Source organism: Schistocerca cancellata, chromosome 2 (genome assembly GCF_023864275.1).
Source record: "Schistocerca cancellata isolate TAMUIC-IGC-003103 chromosome 2, iqSchCanc2.1, whole genome shotgun sequence".
NCBI lineage: Eukaryota > Metazoa > Arthropoda > Insecta > Orthoptera > Acrididae > Schistocerca > Schistocerca cancellata.
Genome location: NC_064627.1, coordinates 539350234 through 539359635, shown reverse-complemented (window position 1 = coordinate 539359635; position 9402 = coordinate 539350234).

Below are 9402 nucleotides of genomic sequence, written 5' to 3'. Positions count from 1 at the left end.
TGGAAACTTAAGCATGGACGCCTCTGTATCCATTTCTTTACCCAAACACTTCTCTTTTTCTTAACTTTTCGTTTTTCGTCAAGCTTTTTCTTTAACAATAACAATACAACAACACTGGCGGCTGCTCCGGTTTGTACACACGACATTGTAATCTACAACTTGCCTGTCTCACAACGCGAACTGTAATGGATACACTTCCGCAAGTACTTGCAGAAAGTTCGTGAAATTAACTTGCCGAAGCGACTTTCAGAAGTCAACTTGCGCAAGTTTTCGTACTAATGTAAACACCTCAGCAAGTACTTGCAGAAGTTACTTGCGGAAGTTACTTGCTATGGGACACGCGCCTTTATAGAGAAGGCGCGAGCTCGTTTGGTTTTTATGCACCGTTATCTGGTGACACTTTTTAGTGTATTCATATTTAAGGCACTGAGTTAGATTTTACCCAGAACTCCTCGATCATGAACCTTTCGGCGAAGAAGGGGGCTGTTAATGCCGGTGTTACATATACTGCCGGAAAAAAATTAGTGAACCTGGAAAGAAGACGTCGATTTTGATCCGATGATGGCATATGCCACATGGTGGATAGTAGATGCACTGAAAATGGTTTCAAGGTCATACACCAACAAATGGCGTAGCGGCATAGCCACGAAAGTGTCATCTGTGTCTACTCTTTAATAGGGAATCCTAACAGCCAGAAGGCTCGTGTGGTGCAAACAAGTGAAGCAAGCAGCCAACCATGCCACGGAGATGTACTCGTGCTTCCTACAACCAACTGAGCAAGTTTGGAAGAGGTCAAATTGTGGCCTTGTGCGTGGCAGGATAGTCCTTTCGGAGAACTGTCACGCAAGTTGGATGTGCAACGTCAGTTGCACAACGGTGTTGGTATCTGTGGTCACATACACATTCTCACTCTTGTAGGTGGGGTTCTGTATGTCCAGGAAGCACAGACGCCAACCAGAATCGTCGTATTGTAAGGGCATCAGTGGCAGATCGTACAACTACCACAGCACAGATAACAGGCCTTGTGAGAGACGTTTCAATAGTAACTGTTGCCAACCGGTTATTAGCACTGCGACTACGGGCACGCACACTTCTAGTTAGTCTTCCACTCACGCCAGCGTACCGACGTGCATGGATCGACTGGTTCTCTCAGAGAAATACTTGGAATGGCGCGTCGCGGTCTTCAGCGATGAAAGCAGATTCTGCCGGCAAGCAAGTGATGCCGTCTGCGTATACGACGTAGACCTGCTGAGCGCTGCCTCATAGAGTGCATTCATTCGAAATGTACTGGCCCCATCCCAGGCCTTATGCTCTGGGATGCCATAGGCTACAAATCTCTTTCATCTTTGGTGTTTCTGGAGAAGACGCTAACAAGCGCTCAGTACATGCAGAATGTTGTTAGACCCGTTCTTTTCCCATTCTTGCAACAAGAAGGTAATGTGTTGTTCTAACAGCATAATGCTTGCCCATGCACTTCCGTGAAACGCAACGTGTTCTGCAAGACGTGCGGCAACTTCCCTGGCCAGCACGATCTCCAGTCCTGTCCCCAATCGAGCGTGTGTGGTATATGACGGGACGAGAAGTGCCCTGGGCGACTCGTCACCCAACAGTTCTTACAGAGCTACGTGAACAGGACGAGGAGCCGTGTCATAGCGTATCCCAGGACTGTATTCGCCATCTGTACAATCGACTGGATATGACAGTCAGAGTCTGCATTGCCGCCCGTGGAGGTTGCACCACGTACTAATATGGGTGTTCAGCATGGGTCTACACCTCGTACCTCAAAACCGTTTGAGCTACTGATCTGTAAATGTAATAATTTCATGTACTCCACATGCACTGTTGCAGCAATAAATCTTGAGTGAATTGGAAACCTGTACAATTGTGTGCTAATTTTTCTTTCCGACAGTGCAATTTCAACGCTGGGACTACAAAGCTAGTGATATTAATTTCCACTCATGCAGCGTATGTGAAATATTGAGTTATATAATCTTCCATCACGATCAGACTTCCCAAAAAATGCAAACGAATAAAACACTTATTTCTTAGTTTTTAACGAAAAGTTCTTTCAGTGGAATAAAAAGTAGCTGGAAATTTACCTTACCCCAAACGTCGCAAAATAATAGGCTGTCAAACATTTTGAATCTCAAAATTAACTGTGTCTATGTGCAATCCAGTGAGACACAAAAATAGAATTCACTACTACCACTAGTAGCAGCAATGGAAGGAAGAAGAACTGGAATTAATTAATTATTCGACGCCACACAGTAATCAATTCATTGGAGGGTTCAGAAGAGAGGAAACTGAAAATTATGTTCGTTAACACAGAAACTAAACTGTGAATGTGGACAATGTGTAATTCTGCAGCTTCATATGTTTTTCACCTTGAGAGATATCCATGTAATGCAAAGTAAATAGCCTGTTCATTGCACTCGTAATGTTCCCATCTTGTTCTGCCCTGAATGATGAAAGGAATCTAAATCCCAGCCACTGATGGTTCCTTCGAATCTTCCCAGCCACTTTCTTTATGTGTTGTTGCTTGGTACATGCAAGTCGTTAAAGAGTGAGGGTTCCTGTCCGAAGGACGTTGATGTCAGCACAGTCCACTGATAAGATAAGAACATCCTGTGTCAGGTTACATACTTGCTCTCTCTCTGGTCTTCCTACTCCTTGTTCCCAGGGGAACCATCAGGAACCGGCCGGAGTGGCCGTGGGGTTCTAGGCGCTACAGTCTGGAACCGCAAGACCGCTACGGTCGCAGGCTCGAATCCTGCCTCGGGCATGGATGTGCGTGATGTCCTTAGGTTAGTTAGGTTTAAGTAGTTCTAAGTTCTAGGGGACTGATGACCTCAGAAGTTGAGTTCCATAGTGCTCAGAGCCATTTCAGCCTTCAGGAATTAGTCAAGGTTACCAAGAGAATCACCATCGCCGCCCCTCCTCCCCTGCCAACCGCTCTTGACCAATGAGTGTCATGCACCTGGTCCGCACCTTCATCTTTTATAACTACGACACGTGTGAGGGAGGAACAACAATATTATGTCACATCAGCACTGACCACACCCAGGTAGATATGAAAGTACTCTCATTTTTCCATATTTTCCCCAATGTCCGTAATTTTCCTATTTTTTAAATGGTGACACTGTGGAGCGTAGGAATAGGTTGTAGGCATTACTTTACTCTAGGCCTGTTAATACCAGTTTAATATTACGTGGCACCGGCAGATACAATATCCAGGCAGATATGTACGCTTTTGCTTCCATGGGGGTCTGCAGCCTCTAACACCCAAACCTTCAGATGTCTGACACTCAGATCCGTACCAAACGTTGTGTGTCGACGGTGTATCAACCAAAACACCGACACTTAAGGCTCGTGCTGTGTGCTGTCGTACAGCAGAACATGCGAAAACGGTAATTAAAACTTACACCAGAACTACGGAAAATATATAAAAGCGTATCTGTTAGCTAATAATGTAAAGATCTCTGTCAGGTGTGTTGGTAGAGCTTCAGATTGTTTTACTAAAGGCCCCGAGTTCGAAACCCACTGATGGCGATTTTTTGTTAACAGTTTACGCATGAAGTTGTTATATGGGAGATTTTTTTCTGTCTTGTAAAAGGGCGTTCTTTTGGCAGTCTGCTTTTGCTTCGTTAGTAGAAAGTGGCAAACCCATAGCGTACATTTGTATAGATTACACCACACCTATCTATACAATCGTACTCTATAGGTTTGTTACTTTCACTTAACGAAACGAAAGCAGTAATGTTCGAACTCGGGACCTTCGAAATGACGATCTGACGCTCTACCTACTCATCTACCAGAGCCCTTCCCATTAGTAATTCACAGCTTCCGTTTTCCTACTCACCGATGTGAGTGTCTGACATCTGGAGGTTTGGGTGTAAATATTTAATAAAAGAAAATATTCGCCGTTGTAGGCTTTATTGTACTTTATAAATATCGTGCTATTAGCTGCAGCCTACAACGGACAACGTTTTCTTTTTTTAGACATGGAAGTACTTTGATTGCTCCATATTTTCCCACGTTTTGCGTAGTTTTCGCGCATTCCACAATTTTACTTATTTTGACCAACTACACACAACTGTTCCCGATGTCTCGTTGACGTCATGATGCTCTCAGCCAATCAGATACCACTGATATTGAAGCGCACCTCCCCTACTCCATATGTTTTTAACTGGTACGCTCTGGAGCTGGGCAGTACAGAGACAGTCCGAGTCCCTTTGTTAATACAAATTACGTCATTTGAGATCTGTTTGTTAATTTAATATTTCGAGTCAACAGTAGAGGCCTCACCTAGACAGATGTGCAATTACTTTCAGTTTTACGTATTTTCTCCTTATTTTCCGCAACTTTACGTATCGTACCCAATAACACGAGTTATGCTGAACATCGCGTCGCATCGTATCACATCACGCCACGACGTCGCGTCGTGTCGCGTCGACGTAATGGTGCTCTCAGCTTCGGTCCCGATTTATGTATCCTTGTTAAGCGACTACTCCATCACTAGTGTGTGACGTCTAAGTGTTGAAAACAAACACACTGGTAGAAATAGAGCCATCATAGAGATTCCTATAAGCACTACCGATTTATGACGGAAGGTATTGCACAGGAAATATCACAATAAATTGCTAAATTGTGTGACGTCATAGTAAAATTCTGATTCTTCCAACCAAAGATGCAGCACATCGCTACAACATACAGCTGTAAAGAGTAATCCAGCATCCGCAACAACCACAGCGAAATTCATGTCGCCTGCTGGTGGAGAGATCGCCCCTCACACTCCGACGTGCTGGGCCGTAGCCGAGAATACCGATACCTGCGGACACGCTACCCACCAATTGGCGAAAAAGTTGCAGTATAAGGCTCTCCGGTCTGGTGCCTCATACACTATTTCTGGTCGAGAGATCTCCCACTGAAAACGGCAAGCAAATCTCGACACGTTGGTGGGAATATCGACATCTGGGACATACCTAGATAACAAGGAAATCTCTCCCCAACGTTCGTATGTAGAACGAGTCAAGTAAGAATATGTCAATATACGTAGCTCCTCGTGCGATCGTGATCACCATGTCGCTAATGGGAGAGCTGCACATGTCTGCCTAACACTGTATCAGACCATCTGCACAGACTTGTTAGAGGAAACTGCACAATGTGTGTGCAGTCGTCACCTATCTTCTGGCTGGTACAAACGGCTCTCAATCATTCAGGGAGAAGGTATTCTGCCATAGCAGAACCTGTCGTAAATCGCCGATGCATTTGCAGATAAATGCTGCTAACGGTTTAAGCGCCAAGCATTGCCCTCCGCGCCCATCCGTCCTTTCTCTCTCTGGACCGCCACACACGCAAACCTGTCGTATCCGCAGACACCTACAAGTTCACCAGAGAACAACTGTGGATTACTTTACGGATAACAACTGTCAACAGTTTAAATGCCAAGTACATCCCTCACCACCACCATTTCTCTCTGCAGCAATCAAAAACGTAGTCACCTTTTTCTCCCCCAACCATTAAAGTTTTCAAACTAGCGTGGGTGACTCCTTTCTCAGCCATAGAGCCTCGAAACAAAATCAGCCCTGGGAGTATAAGCTTCTTATATTAACGACGGCAAAATCCGAGTATGACACGTAATTTCGACTCATCCATAGAATTCCAAAGACACACGCTGGACAGCTAGAACACAGCTGTATTTGCAACGAAAACTCATTTTTGCTTTAATAAAGAGTAGATCTTATGGACAAAAATACAAGAATTTTGTTATTTATACTGATGGAGGGACCGACATGGTGCTTCAGATATACTTATATGGATGGAGTAATCGGTCGAAAGGAGCCGTAACGAGTAGACATAAGAGAGGGCTTGACAGCACATGTGCCTTACTAGCGGAACGATGGCGCATTCTAGAGAGAGACAAGGCGAAATTGTCATACTCCCGCTAGTTCTGTGTTTGTGAGGAAGCAGTTGTGCTACTGATTGGCGTTTGTATAACTGTTAATCTCGTTTATCATACATTTAATCTCTTTTTCGATTGTTCTCTTCGGTTGTATCAGTCGTGGGAGATTTACTGTTTTGGACTTACATATAACTGACTGTTTTGGAGGAGAATTAACTCACACTGGAGAGAGAGAGAGAGAACTGACATGTTGTCAGTCCCGATTGCGTGCCTACCTCTCGCTTCGATCTGTACGGTGGGTCACGTGTATCACGCAGGTGAATCAACAGAGTGGACTGTAACTATATCTGACCGCCTTTTTGCGATCTTCTGTAGCGGTTCACTGTTGTGCGTTTTATCGTCACACGGTATTTAAATTTAAATAAACAATTTTCTTGCTATAAGCTGGCCTGCGTGTCTTCAAAGTGTATTTCCTCCATTAATATGTCATTAAGAATACAAAACATAAAGTATCAGCCACCGCACCAGCATGGTCTGGGATATGTACGTCACAGCACGCACATGAAATAGAGTAATTACAACCGCATTTACAAGGGACGATCGAAAGGTGTTTTACGCCTTTGTCCGGATGTTTTATATGTACCATCTACTAATTATGTTAATTATTTAACATGAAAATCGATTGCGCAAGATCGTGCTACTGGTATGTGATCCTATAAAGAAACGTATTCTGAGTCCCTTTCTACTGGTACTGGGCTGAAAACAAAGGTTTAGATTATGCGTATGATTTTATTAAAATACACGTTCTAGTTTTACTTAAAACGATATCAAAGTTATCCGTATATTATGACAACCTTCCATGCCAGGGAAGCATTAACACGTTCCTCTGTATTGTTGTCGGGCTTGGGAGCTGTGTCTCTCACCTTTTTTTGCACAGGCTGATACTTTAATAAATATACGCCGCTAAGTATGTCTCTCTCGCGTGCTGATTAGCAATATTCCAGTTGACTGTAGTTGCTGGTCATCGCCTCTTTTTTTTCTTTCTTTATTGGATTTCGATTTCCCCGCCGCAGAGGGGGGCGGGATGGCAGCAGCACCATGCACCGCTCTGCAGCCTACAGAAAAGTTAAAAAACAGAATTACGAGATTTGAAAAACAAAACAAAAGCAGGCGATTAAACGGCGACTGTTAAAAACTGAAACATGGCGAAAAAGATACAAAGAAAAACATAAAAACAAAACAGTCGGCGATGCCGATTAAAACACATAGTAAATAGACAGGCACAGTTAGAAAACACAGCGACAGTCTGCTTTCTGTTCGCAACACCGACAGGGTACGCACTACACTGAACACTCACTTAAAACAGCACTATACAGGCGACACAGTCACAGTGGCAGATGAGGGGGGGGGGGGGAGGACCCGGACCGATGAGGGGAAAAGGGGGGAGAAGAGGAAAGGAAAAAAGGGAGGAGACGATGGAGGGAGGGGACATAGAAAAAGGGGGGCTGAGCGGACGCGAGAAGAAGTGGGAAAGGCAATGGAGGGGAGAGCATAAACGACTCAGGGGAGAGAAGGGAGGCAGAGAGAGAGAGTAAGCGGGGAAAAAACAGGATGGAATGGGGGGGGGAGCCTGGGAAAAGGACAGAGGAAGGGATGGGGAGGTGAAGATCAGAGTTGATAGGAGGGATAAATGGAGGGAGAGAGGGCATCATCTGGGAGGGGGAGTCGATGTAAGCCACCTTGGGAAAGGAGATGAAGGGTGTAGAGATGGAGGGTAGCCGCCACCTCATGACTCTGGGGTATCCAAGTCAGAGAACACTCAATACAATGTGAGTTCTACGAATATCACATTTAGAAGATGATGTGGCTGGTGGTGCCGCCGTCATGGTCTGTACCCGAATGTTTTTGCTACTAGAGTTGATAATCACTGTTAGTAAACAGCATTTACTGTTGTTGGTCGTACTGCCTATTCCATTGTTTGCCCTACACTTTTAGGAGTCGTTAGATCTAAACTGCCATCTTCCGGAGAATAAAGGCAACTACTGTTACTTGTGTAACTGTGCATCCATTCTATATAATCACAGTCGACTACATGTGCTACTCGTGGAATTTTTGCAGTTTTCATTATCTAAGTTGAAAATCGATTACATGAAACATCAAACAGAGACGTTGATATTTCTATTGTGGACTAGCTCTAAGCTGGATGAACGCCTGTATGTCGTAAGCAAACGAGTATGGGATACAGTAACTTCTTAGTGGTCTTTTTAATAGTTTTAAGAATATGCAGGATTCTAGCGACTTCAGATATGAGAATGCCCTGAACAGCTATATATCTCTAGAGGGTCTGATTGTCTTACTGGCGGGAATGTAGAGCAAATTATACCCTCCTGATAAGTAAAGCAGGCAATGTACCTTGAATAGATCCATTAAAACTATCGTATATGTAACCATAAGATAGTTTTGCAGTTGGTCTACTGGAGAGGGGGGTAATACTAGTTCAGATGGCGCTGATCATTACGTCTTTTCTGGTTATCCATCGTAGGGTCGAATACATAAGTGTTTTTCGTTTTGTTTTTTTTTTTTTGTTTTTTTTTTAGCTGGCTATATACATGCTGTGGAAGATTGTGGTTTTAAAGGATTATTCGGTAATGGTAGGATGTAATACTTCGTTACTACACTTGAACGAAAGATAATCAGGATCTATAATGGTTTTTATAAAAATATTCGCAATATGCCTGTAGTTTTAACGTGGAATCCGATTACACAAAAAACAGCGATACTGACAGCCACTCTGAAGGTCGAATTGAGAGTTACTCAGCCGGATGTTTGAAATCATTTCATATGCCCACGTTATTTCTTATTCCCTCCAACTGTGGCTGGTAGAAACATCATCTTTCCAGATGTGTCACGGCTCCGTTACAGGGTCAGTGTTAGTATGGTAGTTCCTACCTTTGGTCTTTGAATCTGTAATTATTTATAACGTATGTAACATGTTTAGGATTTTAGTGCTATCCTACGACACAATATGATATTTCAGTGATAGTTTGAGACACTTGCAGGGTTGGTTTAAAGGATGTAGGCTACAATTATCGCAAGAACTACTTCCGTAGGACCCTGTCTTTTACTGACAGTATAGTGATTACACACGCATAATTCCGAAGAAATATTAGACCGAGATTCATTATGTTTCTTTAAATACTTATCCGAACTCTATGGTGCTTATTGCTTATAAAGGGGTCATGCAAACATGACATTTCTGTTCCAAAGACACACACTCTGTGGTACTTTGTGCCACTTACAAAACCAGAGCTAGGGAAAGAGGAAAGTATCTACTTGTACAAGGTATATTTTCTTTATTTTACGTTGACTCTGAATGTTGGTACCCAATAGTGTTTTCGAGTGCGTTGATTGACTTTACCAGCATCAACTGCAGCATTAAATTATTGGTTTTTTGAGCAACCTTATAAACAACACGAGTTGATCATAGCTCTTTGTTCTTC